Source organism: Magnolia sinica, chromosome 7 (assembly GCF_029962835.1).
Source record: "Magnolia sinica isolate HGM2019 chromosome 7, MsV1, whole genome shotgun sequence".
In the NCBI taxonomy this organism is placed as follows: domain Eukaryota; kingdom Viridiplantae; phylum Streptophyta; class Magnoliopsida; order Magnoliales; family Magnoliaceae; genus Magnolia; species Magnolia sinica.
In genome coordinates this window covers 50,790,392-50,809,371 of record NC_080579.1, presented here as the reverse complement: position 1 = coordinate 50,809,371, position 18,980 = coordinate 50,790,392, and the positions used below count along the sequence as shown (strand labels likewise).

The 18,980-nt window shown below is 41.8% G+C and overlaps 1 long non-coding RNA gene across 1 annotated transcript in view; it reads left to right on the top strand.

Moving 5' to 3' along the window:
• Positions 1–18,980, top strand: part of LOC131251343 (uncharacterized) — a 35,255-nt gene that overhangs the window by 13,762 nt on the left and 2,513 nt on the right. Inside the window, exon 2 of the long non-coding RNA XR_009173756.1 lies at positions 17,602–17,803. This is a non-coding gene — a long non-coding RNA (uncharacterized LOC131251343). The remainder of the gene's footprint in view (positions 1–17,601; positions 17,804–18,980) is intronic.

The window sequence follows — 18,980 nt, the reverse complement described above, 5'->3', positions numbered from 1 at the left end:
TACAAAGGTTGTTGAAAAGCATACGACATCATTCAAATGGGCAACACATTAACCCATGTGGACCCACCTTAAAATGTATCAATCTAAAATTCCAAAAATCAAATAGCCAACCTTGGAGACAAGATCAACATCCAAAACATACTAATCCTCATACCTTGTATCCTCCATAACTCAGGACTTTGTTGAGTCTCTTTATTTTGGCCGAATCATAAATAGAAACTACACCAAGATCACCATGTTTAAAATGATGGAGCCTTCTACATTGAAGAAATTCTCTGATTGTATTCTAAGCGAAAGAAGTGGTCATATGCATTAGGATGCATTTGGAATGAAAAATCAAGTGAACAAATAACTAACCATTCAACAACTGATTATTGTCATCACTAGAAACATGGGAAGCAACTAAAATACAAGTAATGGCAGAAATACAAAATAAATTCAATTGAATGTTAAATATACAACAACAATGGCCATCCAAAAATCTACCTTTCACCATGTAAGTACCATCAATATCAACCACATCTTTGTATTACTATGTATAACAGAACATATTGAGATTCAGCACATGTGAAATACAAATAGAAACCAATACAAATAGCAGAATCCAGAAAAAGAAAGCAACAGAAAATCAGAAAAGTGTACCTTAAGAATACAACATCATTACCATTGCTTTGAGCAGAATATCAATGCATGATAATTCAAATTACAGCAGGACAAAAATCACAGCAGGTAATTCAAATCACAGCAAGATAAAAATCACTGCAACAAAATACAATTGGGTATTGAAAATAAAAGTAAAAATCACAGCAGGATAATTCAAATTACTAAGATTTAGCACAACTAATTCCAACAATTGATAAAACCCAAAACAGGATATGGATTTGGTTGAATATTACAATTCAAGCTACTAGTTGCTTCTTTTTATTCTTCCTCTTTCCTTGTTCAATCGATGGCATATCTGCATATGTTTCTGGTAGATTCACCTCCTTTAAATAATTCATCATATTCAATTCAAATTTTAAACATAGAAAAAAATAGAACAGAAAAAATCTCAAAAGGTAAAATATAAAATTCACCCAGAATAGAATAACAAACAAAAGAGAAAAGAACGCAATTAACTTTCCACATTTCCAACAATGCATTCTTTAAATTAATAATAATAATAATAAAAGCAGAGACATTTAAACCAAGAAATTTAAAACAAAAATCAAAATTTCTAGCAGAGATTATAGAAATGTACCAGCAGTATCACAGAGTCCAAGATTCACTATCTGCCCATCAACCACCACATTTGCACTGAAGTTATCAAACACTATTGGAACATAATCCTATCCAAAACAAATACAAAAACCCACCAAGGAAAAGCTATGAAAGCCAAACATCTTCAGCTATAAAATGCATCAAAGGGTTCCTTACTCATGCCGGTAAGATATAAATCTCTGCTTGGAAATGCCACAAGTGAACTGACATATGAAACTGGTTATCAATGGAACCTCTCCAATGACACCTGAGCGTTACTTCATGTCATTGGGTCAGTCTATGGCATCACAAGCCTTGCTTATATGAGAAATAAAAAGGTCCTTTGCTAAAGGTTACCACGGATGGCAAGATGGAACGCCAATGAGAAACATTAAGGTAGATATGGTGCCGAAAAGCAGTTCATAAAGCTTTTGTGCCAACACGAAATTGCTTTTGGGGTGCTACAGAAACTTAGCGAACATTAAGGGCCCATTTGGATTGTGAGTTGCTTAAGATAAGTTACTTATGCCACAAGTAACTTATCTTATTTTCTACTAATTAAGAAGATAAGTATGTTTGGTAAACAACATACTTATTAGCTTCTCCTCTCTTTCGTTTCTCATATGCCTCTCCTCAGCAACTTATGAAAAGTATAAAAGCTAAAAAATTAACTAAAGTGATTGAGTACATTTAAGTAAAAAAGTTACTTATAACTAATCATAAGCCAAACTTACTTGTCTGAAATAAGTTACTTATCTTCTCTTGTAAGTAGAAAAAGTAACTTATTAGTGGTGTCCAAACGGGCCCTAAGTGGGCTTACATTTTCCAGCTATTCGGCCCTTAGATCACAATCAAGATTTGCACTGGAAGGTCCCAAACATATCTCGAAATCATTTTGCTGCTAGTCAATACTGTTAATCTTGGGAAATGGCAACCTCCAAATGTACCACAGTTCTAAGAACTCAAGATTCTCAAATTATAGTTCTCCAAACGGTAATTCATTCAACTCTGGTAGGTTAACTACCTTCTACTATAGCTGCTTTCCAGTGGCATAAGGCATGATTATCATGATCAGACTTAATTATAGTCAAGAAGAAATCCACATGAAAATATTCTACTTTATATTGAAATGGAAAAAGAAAATCATTAGCTTTTATTCTATCTATTATTCCATATAATCACCTTAAGCATCCCATTCTTAGCAATGAATCTTCCAGCTGCTAAAGTGGCACCTCCCGCAAGGAAACTGGAATGATGAAATGTCCCTCTCTTTTTCTATATGCAGAACAAAATGTTAGATCTTCAGCAAATTCTCAAGCAAGGCAGAATAGTAAATAAAGTTGTTCAATTTGGAGTGATGTTGTAATGACCCGAAAATTTTTGTGCCAAGACCCGAGTACTACCTCTATTTTCCTTAGAAGCTATTTATGGGTTAATTAGTGCTAAACTCGATTGCTTATGAAATTAGCATCAATCACTTTAAATTTGATCTGCATGACTCAAAACCTGTCGAATCATTAGCGCTATGTTACTCTGAAATCTGGGATTCATCGCTAAATCCAGTTGCTCTTGGAAATTTTTAGAAACTTGGGATCGGACCTGGACCGCACGTCGAAAGTCCGATAGCGATGATCTTAGACAATTATGGTCACCATGTTGGACTTGACCATCACCTCAAAAATCAAGTCTAGATGATGTTTTGGGTCGATTTGATTGAGTCCGGAGTGAAGAGTGTGAGAACAGTGAGAAATTAAATGTGATTTTATGAAATCTGAGTCGTGTCGCTTGCGCGACAATTCTAAGCAATCTGACCGTTGGATTCTAACCCAATTTCACCCTCAGATCAGGGAAGATGGCCCAGGCATGTCATAGTGCTTGTGGACCTGATCGAGTTTCGGTGACTGTTGAATTGAGTGTGGTTTGCCACGACTGATCTGTAAATTCGATCGGTACGAAAACTCAGTCTGACCTAGATCCATGGTCAGTGAGCTTAAGTCCGACCGCATGTGGAAAAAGGACCACCAGAAGTGCTCCGTTGGATCGAGAGAGGCCTGATTTGGTTATAACCTAAGTATACCTTGGCCCTAGGACTATTTTCATCAATGTTAGGCCTATATAAAGACCTTAAAACCCTCACTCTCTTTTCCATACGAATTTCCTAACCCTAGCTAAGAAAGAGAGAGGAAAGGAGAGAGAAAGTGAGAGTGAAGTTGGTGAATCGTTGGAGATTCTTTCCTGTTACTCTACATCCTTAAACCATCACTTTTGAATCGTTATTTTGAGCGATTCTAAGTTCATCCTTGGGTAAGTTCATCTAACCCTAATCTATTTTAGAGCTTAGAATAGTTTATGTGTTGTGGTAGCTCATTTCTATTCTTGCCTTAGGTTATCTAGTCGCCGTTGACGAAGACATATCGTCTGAATCAGTTCGGTGTGCTATTTCTAGTTTAAGGTGTGGACTATATTCGTATAAGTTATGGTTTTCAAGGCTTTCAATGTCAGATAATGGTTTATTCTTGTTGTGGGTGAAATTTCACATGCCAAATGCTATGTTTATTTTGCGTTCCTGATATGCATGTGTTATATTGAGATTTGTGTATTCTATGTATATGTAGAAGTACCATATACGTATAAAATATGAACATGTGTTTTCCATGATTATTTGTCGTGTACTTGTGCTAAATGTATGTGTGTCAACTCCTTGGCAAAAGGAATTGTCCAATTGCGTGTTTTCCAACATACGTCATGTATGTTGCACTATGTAGTCTAAGTGTGTGTAAAAATGTCTGAATGGTCTAAAGTGTAATTTATTACCCTATTTGCAGGCGTTGAGAAGTGATTCTCAACTCTCCTATTGGTGTGTATGATTTCCTATATGTAAGTCACATCCTTTGTTGTTTAATTTCCAGTATTACTTATGTGTAAATCCATGTTAAGTTGATATTCTTCAAATGCTCACACACTACATGATGTGAATTGTTGTTCCATTACTATTCTAAATTGTTGATATGAATATCTGTTATAATGGAATGTGTTTGGGACTATGGAATAGTCCAGAAAATCGGTAATCGGCCTTGAGTTCGTGGCTGAGGTTGCTTTCACCACAAAGGACGTGATTTGACGAACCCGAGTCGTATTAGAGTTGTCGGTAGTGGTTTGGCCACGCGGAGTGTTTACGCACTCTATGTCGTTCAACCCAATGTGTGCTCGTACTAGTCGAGTCCGTCAAGTAACCCGATTGTCCGATGTATGTTCACCATGTATGGACGCTATTGTATGAATCTAGGGTAGCAAACTTACTAATGAAATCCTGTTAACCAAGGTACCTTGATCCGCTAAGACTCATGAGCCGGACATGGTGATATGGGACACCGTGGTCGAGCTGTCGGCCTACGCTGGGGTGACGAACCTCCCCGTAGTGACCAGTGAGCAACCAGACTCGTGAGCCGATTATGGCGGTATGGGACACTATATTCGTGCTGCCTGCCTATATTGATTGGTGACGAGCCCTTTGTAGTGACCTCGAGCAAACCTGGATACTGCATTAGGGTGATGAGCCTTAGAGTAATAACGAAGGTATGATAGGCGTGCATTGATTGGTGACGAGCCCTTTGCAGCGACCTGAAACCATATGATCGTATGAGATTGCCTAGGACTGACGACCCTAGAATGGATCACTGTGTGGAAATCGATATGAGGAAGGTGCCTTAGCTTCCCAATCCTGGTGTATGAAAAGGACTAATAACAACTTGGTAATCATGTTCATGCACAGCATTGCATGTGCCTGGAAGAGGTGGAGCACTTGAGGACGGTTGTCATGCGTAATGTGAGATGAAGACGCTGAGGGTGTACAGGCGAGGGCATGCATCATTCTACATACATCCTTGCACTAACAAGAGTAATTAGGACATGTTTGATTGTTCTGCTTTATCATTACTGCTTGATTAAATTGATAACATGTTAACCTTTACTTTATTGTTCCACTGAGTTGATCACTCACTCCCACGTTCTGGGACAGTGTTTAAACACCAACCAGACTCTGTCTTAGATGCAGATATTGATGCGACCCCTGAGGCAGAGCAGGAGTTCGAGGATGATGAGGCCGCATTTTCTTTTATGCAGTTCTCAGACGGGTTCTTATGAGCCATGTCCCGATGCGCGAGAATTCTGGATTTTCTTTTGGAATAGATAATGTCTTTTGATGCTTATATTTTTGATAGCAACACTTGTAATATGACCTGGTATGTATACGTATTTTAGGGACTTGCACACGTACACTTATGTTTCTTCAAGTCTTTCGTTTGCGTCTTTCACTTATCCCTGAATTATATTTGCAGTTTGGATTAATCTATTCCATGCTTTATGTAGTCATATAGACAACATGCATCCAGCATCAAATATGTTGCATAAGTGATGTTTTGAAGCTCGGGAGCTGAGTTATGCTCGACCCCTGAATTTCAGGATGTTACAAGTTGGTATCAGAGCATGAATTGGATTAAACTAGACCTGGGTTATGGTCACACACCGCACGCTGTCACCACCTTAGTGTATTTGGGTGCGAGTTTATCGTAGAATTTGTGTACCCGTTGCTTCTATTGGGGAAAGTTTACTGAAAATGATCGTCGAGATCGAGTCCGTCTGCACTCCTGATCACACACAGCGACCCAAAATTTCTTCTAGACCGTCTATTAATGAGTTTAGATGGTTTATCTTCCCATCTCAGCCCTTAAAATGTCAGTAAACCTATGTTTGTATTAGATTTTAACTCGAGTGGCCCAATAGGCGTCGAATCGGACAAAGGGGCCAATCGGGGCATTTCCAGGGGGACCCAGGGGGGACCCACCTCATTTTCAAGCTTAGGGGCCAGGAGGACCTCGCCCAAATGGCGAGTCATCGCCGGATGGTCCAGAGACCGGCGATACCTTGCCGGTTCGGCGAGCCCTCGTCGCCCAGCGGGCAAGGCCGGGCGGGCCGGCTCGGGCCGACGCCTTTGGGGTCTAGTGTGGCCCATCCCTCCATGGTTGGTCGATTATAAACCCTTCTAAACCCTCTTCTTCACAAAATACCCTCCCAAGCTCTCCTTTTCTTCAAATCTCTCTCAAAACTCCACCAAAATCCCTCCCCAATCTCCTTCTTCTTCCATTTTCGTGTACACCCATTCAACCCATCTCAAAAACCCATCCCCATTGCTGTCTTCACTCCCTTTTCTTCTCATTTTAGCTCTCAAATCCTCCTTTGGGATCTCAAGTGTGTGGAAGCTTCACCATTCTTCCTATTTCTCCTTTTCTCTCATTTTCCATGGCCTTGTTTGAGTTTGTCACGGCCATCTTTTCCATCTCCACCTTTCTCTCTTTGATGGGGAAGAAGAGAACGCCCGTGGATGAAGCCGGGCCTAGCCGCCCAACTCGTGCACAGAGGCCGAGAGGTGCCACCGCAAGCACGACCGCCACCCATGAGTTTCAGACCAAGCGAAACCTTGATCCTTAAGCTCCCATTGGAAGAACCTTGTTGGCAGAGCTATCTCATGGAGTCTATGAAGGCCGTAGGGTCCTTTTAGAGGCTCATGTAGATTCGCGGCTATTTAGCGAGTTTCTGTTGTTGGAGCGCCTGGAAGGGGCTGGTTAGTGTCCCTTGTTTGAGGGCGAATATCGCACCAATGCAAGTACTGTTCGAGCTTTTTATGCCAACATTCGTGATCCTTCACTGGAACCTCTGCAGTTCAAGATTCCTTGTGGAAGCGGTCGGGAGGCCATGGTCAACGTTGCTTTGATATCCTGACTCCTGAATGTACCGCTTGGTGAGGTGCATGCCAGTGAGAAGAATTTGAGTAGTATGCGTGAGAGGGATCACTACACGTGGCTCCTGTGTGGTCGTCTGGTCGAATGGCAGCCTAATAGAAGCCTTCTATCTACCAACATGACGGACGACTTCCGCTTGCTTCACCACATGTATAGATTTAATGTATATCCAAGGTGGAGTAACCGCAGCGAGTGTATGCGCCTGATGGTAGATTTTCTATATCAGGTGGAGCAAGGAACGAAGCTATGTGTGCCAACGTACATCTTACGTCAGATTATCCTTATCGCTCGTTCGACTAGGAGGACCGAATCGCTCCCATTTGGCCGACTCATTTGTAAGCTTACACATGAGTTTGGCTATATGCTTGGGGCAGAAAAGCCAGTACCTGTTCGCCACATTAATCTGACGACCCTTAAGCAGATGGACATTGGTCCTCGTCGACAAGCCTCAGAAAGTGAGGATGAGACAGAGAGCGATGAGGAAGAGAGTGATGCTGAGGGTGGAGCTGAGATTGAAGAAGAAACAGAGTAGGACGAGGAGGAGGTTGAGGCACAGGATACGAGTGAGAGTTCTCCTCCTGTGGCACCAGAGCAAAGCGCAGATCAGGTTACCAGCGATGCCCGTATCACTCAGCTTGTGGAAGGTCAGGCTGTTCTATGCCAGGATATCATGGATCTTTGAGGCCTTGTGAAGCATAAGTTTGAGAAGATTACTCGAACTCTGAAGTCTATCCTGTGTTGTTTACAGGATAAGAGTGCCCCGCCTCCATCTCCTAATTTCGATGAGTAGCTGCAGTTGCAGTCATCCTTTGCTTTGTTTTATTGTTTGTCGTTGTTGGCATAGTAGTTGGAAGTTATTTGTTGTTTGCAACTTTAGATGTTTAGTTCACACGTTTTCCCTGGCGTGATTCATGTAATGCTGCACTTCTTGTATTGTGACAATTTCGTTAAATGGAATGCATGTTATTTATTATTGAAGTTGTGTTGTGATTACTGTGTGGGTGGATTATGTGGATGTAGAATCTTACAGGTTGCATCCTCTGTTGAATGTAGGGTATGCCTCCTAAGGGTTCAAAAACTTCGGCTCGTCTCTCTTTGGTCAAGTTGCTTGCTGGGGTTTCTCCCCTGAGCGATAGCCAAACGGATCCATAGTCGGGCCCGTCTCATACTGGTGTTGGGCCGACACTTATGATTCCACCTATGGCTCCTCTAGTCACGCCTTCGGTTCCTGAGCCGAACCGTGCATCTGCGTCGATGTCGTATGCATCTTCGTCTACTCTGCCTCCTGATAGGTTTGAGCAGATGATGCTATTAATGCAGCAGCACCACCACCACCAGCAGCAGCAGCAACAGCAGTAGTAGTTTCTATCTTTCATGGTTGGCATCTTTGCTCAATCGGTGGGGGCGACTCCACCTGCTTCACCTTTGCACCCATCTGGGAGCGCTAGTGCGAGCAGTACATTTGAGCAATTCCAGCGCTTACGACCTCCCACATTTGCGGGTTCTCATAGACCCGAGGAGGCCGAGTACTAGATTGATCACATCTCTAAGATGCTGAGACCGCTGCACTGTTCAGAGGTTGAGCAGGTCGAGCTTGCCTCCTTCATGTTTGAGAAGGAGGCCAGTTTATGGTGGGACAGTGTTCGTCGCACTGTTGCGGAAGGGTATGAGTGGTCATGGCAGGCATTTGAGGCATACTTTCACGAGAAGTATTTTCCGATTACGTACCGACATGAGAAGGAGAGTGAGTTCCTTCGCCTCCGTCAGGGAGGGATGTCGATGACGAAATATGAGAACCGGTTTACTGAGCTAGGTCTCTATGCTTTCTTGATTCTGAGTGATCAGCCGATGAGGATGCGGCATTTTTTTGAGGGGTTTAGGCCTGAGATCCGATCGAAGATGTGCTGTGCTAGCATATCTTCCTATGCGAAGTTGGTGAGCATGTCCTTGCAAGCTGAGTACGACGGGGAGAAGTCGTCCCGTATGCGAGCACCTATGGTTCCCAGACCATGACCTGACTTTCAGAGTGCACCATTTCTCGGTAAGAGGATTCTCCTCCGAGCCGTTCAGCATCGCCCGCTCAGCAAGTGCGAATTGATCTTCACTATTCGTACTGTGGGAAGATGGGGCATTTGGATCGTACTTACTTTTCACGTATGCAGGATAATGGATTTACTCCACCGCAGAGGATCAGTCGTCCGATGCCTCAGGTTATATCACCTCCACCTTTTCGTTTAGCGCCAGCTCATCCATCCTTCAGACCTTCTGTACCTAGCTTTAGGCCACCTTAGTGGCCCATGGTTCCTCCGCCGAATCGTCAGCAGCAGGCTCGAGTTCATGCACTCTCAGCTGAAGCGCCTATGGCTGACTTGGTGCCAAGATCCTTTGAGGCTACAGCTCACATTAAAGGTATTCCCGTTTCTATGTTAGTGGATACAAGGTCCACTACCTCTCTTATATCATATGCGGCAGTTAGGCGTCTGAGTTTGGGCACTGTTTCTATGAAGGGAGTGATGCTCACTACCGCTAAAGGGATCTCCTCTGCTATGAACAAGCGTTGTTTGGATTGTTTGATTGATCTAGGAAGTGGATCGATTCTTGTTTACCTTTTTGTTGCACCTCTTTACCATTTATGGGTATGGATTGACTCACGAGGATGCGAGCAGAGATTGATTGTGAAGCAAGGTCGGTGACAATCCATGGACCTGAGGGTGAGACAGTTACTTTCTCAGTTTAGGTCAGTTACCCTTTTCGTCTTAGTTATTATACTTCTCTGTTGGAGAGTATTGCTGTATCGGTGTTTGAAAGTATGCCTGTAGTTCGGGAGTTTGAAGATGTATTTGAGTCGATTCCTAGATTACCCCCTCAGCGCGAGATTGATTTTACTATCGATCTCATGCCTGGTTCGGCGCCCATTTCTTTGCCCACCTATCGTATGCCTCCGAGTGAAATTGAGGAATTGAGGAAGCAGATAGATGGCTTGTTGGATTTGGATTTTATTCGGCCTAGTGTGTCTCCTTGGGGAGCACCTGTCTTGTTTGTTAAGAAGAAAGATGGTTCCTTGCGATTATGTATTGATTATCGCAGGTTGAATCTGGTAACTGTGAAGAATAAGTACCCTTTACCTAGGATTGATGATTTGTTTGATCAGTTGAAGGGGGCACGGTACTTTTCAAAGGTTGATCTGCAGTCAGGGTATCACCAGTTGTGCGTCAAGAATGAGGACGTGCAGAAAACTGCCTTCAGGACTAGCTTCGGCCACTATGAGTTCCTTGTGATGTCGTTCGGTCTTACAAACGCACCGGCTGTGTTCATGGATTTGATGAATAGGGTATTTCAACCATTCTTGTTCCGATTCATCATTGTCTTTATCGATGACATTTTGATATATTCTACGAGTCAGGAAGAGCACGAAGAGCACTTAAGATCGATCTTGGATACTCTTAGGAAGAATCAGCTTTTTGCGCAATTCAAGAAATGTGATTTCTAAAAAGAGGAAGTCAAATTCCTAGGACATGTGGTGTCCAAGGAAGGGATAGCTGTCGATCTTGCTAAGGTAGTTGCAGTTCAGGACTGGAAGCAGCATGGTTCAGTTATGGAGGTGAGGAGCTTTCTGGGTCTAGCAGGCTATTATCAACGCTTCATACGAGACTTCTCGAAGATAGTCAGACCGTTGTCTCAGTTGACACGGAAAGATTTGAAGTTTGCATGGAATGAGAGGGCGAAAATATCTTTTCAAGAGCTGAAGGACAAGTTGACATCCGCCCCTGTACTAGTATTGTCAGAGCAAGGGGTTAAGTATACGATATATACTGACGCCTCTCGCATTGCTCTGGGTTGTGTCCTTATGCAGAAGGACAGAGTGATTGATTATGCTTCGAGACAGTTGAGAAAATATGAAGAGAATTACCCTACACACGACCTGGATTTGGCAGTTGTCATTTTCACATTAAAGCTCTGGAGACATTACCTCTATGGAGAGGAGTTCGAGCTCTTTTGCGACCACAAGAGCCTTAAGTATATTTTCATGCAGCGTTACTTGAATATGAGGCAGCGCCGATGGATGAAAACATTGAAAGACATTAAGTTCAATGTTTCTTACCATCCGGGCAAGGCGAACCTTGCGGCAGACGCGTTGAGTCACAAGAAGGCTATAGAGTTTACGGCTCCGCCAATGATAGCAGAATGGGACATGTTGGAGTTTGTGCGAGACTTTGAGCAGGAACTTACGCTGGAAGAGCCATATGAGGTTATCATACACATTCGTGTATAGCCCCTCATGGACGAGAAGATCGTTGTAGCTCAGGCAGATGATGAGCTTTTGGCAAAGATGAGAAAGCGGGTTGGTACAGATGAGAACCCCGAGTGGAGTGTTAGTTCAGATGGGGGCCTACGATTTCGTGGCCAGTTATGTGTCCCAGACATTCCTGACTTGAGACGGGAGGTTCTCGAGTTAGCCCATAATTCTAAGCTTACGATGCATCCAGGTAGCACGAAGATGTATCGAGATATGAGAAGATCTTATTGGTGGGACAACATGAAGATTCATATTGTTGAGTTTGTATCTCGTTGTCTCACGTGCCAGCAGGTCAAGGCAAAGCATCGCCGACCTCCTGGGCTGCTTCAGCCCATGCCCATAGCATAATGGAAGTGGGACTTCATCTCTATGAATTTTATTTCCGGGTTGCCGAGAACGAGGAAGGGACATGACTCTATTTGGGTGATCGTCGACCGATTGACGACGTTGACTCATTTCTTACCGATCAGAGTCACAAACTCTGCAGACGAGTTGGCTAGATTATACATCAGGGAGATTGTACATCTGCATGGAGTTCCCTTGGAGATTGTGTCTGATAGAGATACGCGTTTCACATCTATCTTCTGAACTCGTATCCAGGAAGTGATGGGTGTGAAATTGAAGTTTAGCACCGCGTTTCATCCGCAGACAGATGGGCAGACGGAACGTGTGAATCAGATTCTGGAAGACATGTTGCGAGCTTGTGTTTTGGATTTCAAGGACAGTTGGGATGATTGTCTCCCTTATGCAGAGTTCGCGTATAATAATAGTTTCCAGGCGAGTATCGGCATGACTCCCTACGAGGCATTGTATGGTCGCCCGTGCAGAGCACTGCATTGCTGGGTAAAAGTTGGCAAGCGTAGTTTGATTGGCCCGGAGTTGGTGCAGGCGACTTCAGAGAAAGTTGACATTATTCGATGTCGACTTCTGACAGCCCAAAGCAGGCAGAAGAGTTACGTTGATATGAGGCGGCGACGGCTTGAGTTTGAGGTTCGAGACCATGTATTTCTTAAGGTTTTCCCTATGAAGGGAGTTCTACGGTTCGGTAAGAAGAGAAAGCTCATGTCGAGATTTATTGGTCCATTTCAAATTCTGGATCGAGTGGGAGTAGTAGCATACCGCCTTACTTTACCCACACCACTTGCGGGCGTGCATAACGTATTTCATGTTTCTATACTGAAGAAGTACGTTCCTGATCCTTCGCATATTATCAGTTGGGAGCAAGTGCAGTTGAGCGAGGATGCTACATATATACTACGACCGACGCATATCTTATATAGGAAGGAGTAGGTATTGCGTAGCAAGGTCATCCCTCTTGTGAAAGTACTATGGACGCATCATAGCGAAGAAGAAGCTACTTGGGAAACTGAAGCTGAGGTCAGAAAGAGCTACCCTCAGATCCTTGAGGAATATGAGAAGGTACGAATTTCGAGGAAGAAATTTTTCTTTAAGGGGGGTAGATTGAAATGACCTAGAAAATTTTGTGCCAAGACCCGAGTACTACCTCTATTTTCCTTAGAAGCTATTTGTGGGTTTATTAGTGTTAAACTCGATTGCTTGTGAAATTAGCATCAATCACTTTAAATTTGATCTGCATGACTCAAAACCTGTAGAATCATTAGCGTTATGTTACTCTGAAATCTGGGATTGATCGCTAAATCCAGTTGCTCTTGGAAATTTTAAAAAACTTGGGATCGGATTTGGACCGTGCGTCGAAAGTCCGATAGTGATGATCTTAGATAATTATGGTCACCATGTTGGACTTGACCATCACCTAAAAAATCAAGTCCAGATGATGCTCTGGGTCGATTTGATTGAGTCCGGAGTGAAGAGTGTGAGAATGATGAGAAATTAAATGTGATTTTATGAAATCTGAGTCGTGTCGCTTGCGCGACGATTCTAAGCAATCTGACCGTTGGATTCTAACTCAATTTCACCCTCGGATCAAGAAAGATGGCCTAGGCATGTCATAGTGCTTGTGGACCTGATCGAGTTTCGGTGACCGTTGAATTGAGTGTGGTCCGCCACGACTGATCTGTAAATTCGATCGGTACGAAAACTTAGTCTAACCTAGATCCATGGTCAGTGAGCTTAAGTCCGACCGCACGTGGAAAAAGGACCACCAGAAGTGCTCCGTTGGATCGAGAGAGGCCTGATTTGGTTATAACCTAAGTATACCTTAGCCCTGGGGCTACTTTCATCAATGTTAGGCCTATATAAAGACCTTAAAACCCTCACTCTCTTTTCCATACGAATTTCCTAACCCTAGCTAAGAAAGAGAGAGGAAAAGAGAGAGAAAGTGAGAGAGAAGTTGGTGAATCGTTGGAGATTCTTTCCTGTTACTCTACATCCTTAAACCATCACTTTTAAATCGTTATTCCGGCAATTCTAAGTTCATCCTTGGGTAAGTTCATCTAACCCTAATCTGTTTTAGAGCTTAGAATAGTTTATGTGTTGTGGTAGCTCATTTCTATTCTTACCTTAGGTTATCTAGTCGCCATTGAGGAACACATATCGTCTGAATCAGTTCGGTGCGCTATTTCTGGTTTAAGGTGCGGACTATATTCGTATAGGTTATGGTTTTCAAGGTTTTTAATGTCAGATAATGGTTTATTCTTGTTGTGGGTGAAATTTCACATGCCAAATGCTATGTTTATTTTGTGTTCCTGATATGCATGTGTTATATTGAGATTTCTGTATTCTATGTATATGTAGAAAGTACCGTATACATATAAAATATGAACATGTGTTTGCCATGATTATTTGTCGTGTACTTGTGCTAAATGTATGTGTGTCAACTCCTTGGCAAAAGGAATTGTCCAAATGCGTGTTTTCCAACATACGTCATGTATGTTGCACTAATTAGTCTAAGTGTGTGTAGAAATGTCTGAATGGTATAAAGTGTAATTTATTATCCTATTTGTGGGCCTTGAGAAGCGATTCTCAACTCTCCTATTGGTGTGTATGATTTCCTATATGTAAGTCACATCCTTTGTTGTTTAATTTCCAATATTACTTATGTGTAAATCCATGTTAAGTTCATATTCTTCAAATGCTCACACACTACATGATGTGAATTGTTGTTCCATTACTATTCTAAATTGTTGATATGAATATCTGTTATAATGGAATGTGTTTGGGACTATGGAATAGTCCAGGAAATCAGTAATCGGCCTTGAGTTCGTGGCTGAGGTTGCTTTCGCCACAAAGGACGTGATTTGACGAACCCGAGTCGTATTAGAGTTATCGATAGTGGTTTGGCCACGCGGAGTGTTTGCGCACTCTATGTCGTTCAACCCAACGTGCGCTCGTGCTAGTCGAGTCCGTCAAGTAAACCGATTGTCCAATGTATGTTCACCATGTATGGACGCTATTGTATGAATTTAGGGTAGCAAACTTATCGATGAAATCCTGTTAACCATGGTACCTTGATCCGTTTAGACTCATGAGCCGGACATGGTGGTATGGGACACCGTGGTCGAGCTGTCGGCGTACGCTGGGGTGACGAGCCTCCCCGTAGTGACCAGTGAGCAACCAGACTCATGAGCTGATTATGGTGGTATGTGACACTATATTCGTACTGTCGGCCTATATTGATTGGTGACGAGCCCTTTGTAGTGACCTCGAGCAAACCTGGATACTGCATTAGGGCGACGAGCCTTAGAGTAGTAACGAAGGTATGATAGGCGTGCATTGATTGGTGACGAGCCCTTTGTAGTGACCTCGAGCAAACCTAGATACTGCATTAGGGCGACGAGCCTTAGAGTAGTAACGAAGGTATGATAGGCGTGCATTGATTGGTGACGAGCCCTTTGCAGCGACCTAAAAACATATGATCGTATGAGATTGCCTAGGACTGACGACCCTATAATGGATCACTGTGTGGAAATTGATATGAGGAAGGTGCCTTAGCTTCCCAATCCTGGTGTATGAAAAGGACTAATAACAACTTGGTAATCATGTTCATGCACCGCATTATATGTGCCTGGAAGAGGTGGAGCACTTGAGGACAGTTGCCATGCGTAACGTGAGATGAAGACGCTGAGGGTGTACAGGTGAGGGCATGCATCATTCTACATACATCCTTGCACTAACAAGAGTAATTAGGACTTGTTTGATTATTCTGCTTTATCATTACTGCTTGATTGAATTGATAATATGTTAACCTTTGCTTTATTGTTCCACTGAGTTGATCACTCACTCCCACGTTCTGGGACGGTGTTTAAATACCAACTAGACTCTGTCTTAGATGCAGATATTGATGCAACCCTTGAGGCAAAGCAGGAGTTCGAGGATAATGAGGCCGCATTTTCTTTTATGCAGTTCTCAGGCGGGTTCTTGTGAGCCATGTCCTAATGCGCGGGAATTCTAGGTTTTCTTTTGGAATAGATAATGTCTTTTGATGCTTATATTTTTTATAGCAACACTTGGAATATGACCTGGTATGTATACGTATTTCAGGGACTTGTACACGTACACCTATGTTTCTTTAAGTCTTCCGCTTGCGTCTTTCACTTATCCCTGAATTATGTTTGCGGTTTGGATTAATCTATTCCATGTTTTATGTACTCATATAGACAACATACATCCAGCATCAAATATGTTGCATAAGTGATGTTTTGAAACTCGGGAGCTGAGTTATGCTCGACCCCCGAATTTCAGGGCGTTACAGCTGTTCAATGGACTTTTGAAAAATAAATGTGGACTGTTGGTTGTTCAATTTCAACCATCTGTTTGTAGGACACTGATCAAATGGTTAAGACATTTTGAAAAATATATACATAGAGTAATAAATGGATGGACGGATAGTTAGACAGGTATCTGACTCATGATTTTTCTTGTAAAGTATTAGGTTTAAGAAGGTTGGAGCCAACACATGCTTCCTACAGTGTGAGATAAATGATTGAAAAATATTTGTAAAATTTAATATAAATCAACAATGGCCCTATTCCACTTCTTTTTGTCAGAAATTTATAATGGCTCTGTTCCATATAAATCAATAATTTGGATGTGTTGAAGTTTACCAACCCAAAACTCATAGTTGAATAAATTCACACAAAAAACGCAGGACAAGTTGCCTCTCAGATGTGAACTTATACACCCCACAAATGGTCCTTGACTCTTAAGTTCCTAATATCATCTTTGGTTAAGTACAACCTGCCATATCAACAAAACCATTAATACTTCACTCTTAAAATCTTACAGTACCCTAAATCCGAACTTCCTAGCAAGGAAATGGCAACCCCCAATATTCCAACACAGTTGCTTATGAATGCTTCTAAAATGCATCGACCATCGATGCACTTCTCAAAAGATGTGAATTAGCTCAAACACAACAAAATTCATCAAACAGATAGCATGCCATTTCATCAAACAGTTAGCTATATCAAATCTGAAAGATAGGAAAAGAGATACAAATAGAAGAAGATATCGAACCTATGGAGAGGAGCTTCACGACGTGTGTTTCTCCGGGCAGGAGATTCATGACTGTTGCAATGGAGAGAGAGAGAGAGAGAGAGAGAGGAGAGAGAAGAGGGCGTTCACGGCTGATGCATTGGAGAGAGAGGGAGGAGAATGAGAGAGATGGAGCAAAGATCGGGAGGGAGAGAGCGGATTAGGGAAAGAAGAGCTTAGGGAAAGCTCTGATTAGGGAACGGAGAGAGAGAGAGAGAGAGAGAGAGAGAGAGAGATACCCGTGTTTGGGCGTGGCTCTGTTTTAGGCGCTTGCCCAAATTTGGGGGTCTTCTGATGGACGGACGTAGACGGTTCGATCAAGGGCTCCGTGGGGCCCACCATGATGTATTTCGTTAATCATTTCCGATCCATAAATTTAATAAATTATTTTACTTTATGACACCAACTTTCAGGTATATTGAAGGCCCAAGTGGACCACACCATAAGAAGCAACTGCAATTTAATATCAATGTTTCCTATCGTGTGGTCCACTTGAGCCTTCGATCTAACTGATTTTTTTTCATCCTCTAAAGTAATATTTACAAATATATAGATGGCTTAGATAGAACATATAGTTTTTTTAGGCCTTATAGAGCCCCTTACAACACTATTAATTATTAATGGTGTATCAACTTTTTAGCTACGGATTAAAACCGTAGCAACTATAGCTACGGTTTATATCCGTAGTAGAAAACTAACGTGGTCTGAATCCTTTGCCCCCTTTTTTTTGGTAGTGTATGTTTCAGATCTCAATTCTCCGAAATCTATGTTGAAATCCATGTAATCTCTCACATTTGTATCTCCCGTCTACAGAGCGGTCCAAAACCCTCATTTTCATCTCCGTCGGATGCGTTTGACCTCACTGATGCATTAGAATCCTTCCCTACACTGTTGATTACTGATGGGAATCAAGGATCTGGTGTGTATCTACACAGACGTCCACCTGATGCATGGCCTGGACTTCCACATTATGAAGTTGCCATGCGTGTCCACATATAGAGATGCATGTGGAAAGGTGCGCGTGGTCTTAGGGGAACTCTTGTATGGTGTATTTGTTTATATATTACTCTTTATTTTATAGGTTATCTTCAGATCTGTATACTATTGATGATTCTCTCCCATTTATTCTCAACATTCTCTTAGCAAATTTCTTTAGCCTTGTTGGCATTACAGGTAAAACTAGAAGGCTTTTTGTTGTAACAATCCAGATATCTGATTGGACTATTTTAGTTCTGTATGATCATATTTCTTAACACTACCTAGATAAAGTATGTTGTTCAGACATTTAATTGATATGTGCAGATTCTATTCTTACTTCTATTATTGTCATTTTGGTATATCTACAAACAATTACAGGTATGTGTCTAATACAATTTCTTTCTGCTAATATTTATTCCTTAATGATGAGCATACTTGGGATGATGATAGTAAAAACCCAAATTATTTATTTTCAAGTTAATCTGTATGGTTTTATAATTATGTCCATTTTCCTAGTTTATTTCTAAGAAAGTGGGCGAAACTAGTATTTTTAAGAAAGCAGAATAGTAGTAGGCAAAAGAGAGCGTGAATGTAGGTAATTTTCAAGAACCGAGCTGAAAATCATCTAATTCTGTAGAGTTTTTATTTGCATATTCATATGTCTATGGGTATGACGAAGAAGGGGCAAATCATATTGGTTTTGGTCCCCAGACGAGTCACGTTTTGAAACGCTACTTAAATTCATGCCCAGTGGGGTACATGGAGCCCACGAATCAATGATAATAAACATCTAGTCATTGTTTTTGTTGAAAATACTAATCATTTTCACAAATTATTGTGGTAATGAAATAAGCACACTGATGATTTTGAATTTGGAGCATCACCACCAAGAAGCTAAACTGTTGTTTGGAATAATTCTGAGATATATTCAAGGTTTTTCTTTGTTTGAGCCCGTTTAAACTTGAAGTTCTTCATTTTTTTTAGTCATTTTGGAGTTATCTTGATGTTTCATTTTGGATACATTTTTAGTTTTCTGCTAAATCAGCTAACATAACTGGAGAATCTTTATTCCACTTCATTCTTGTGTTTGGAAGGTGTATTTTTTTTGCGGTAAATCCTAGATACAATAGAGCATTATGTTATAGTATTTTTAGAATTGAGTTCACTCAATCATTTCATGTAGAGAGAGTGGGTCCCACTAATGTATCTTGTAC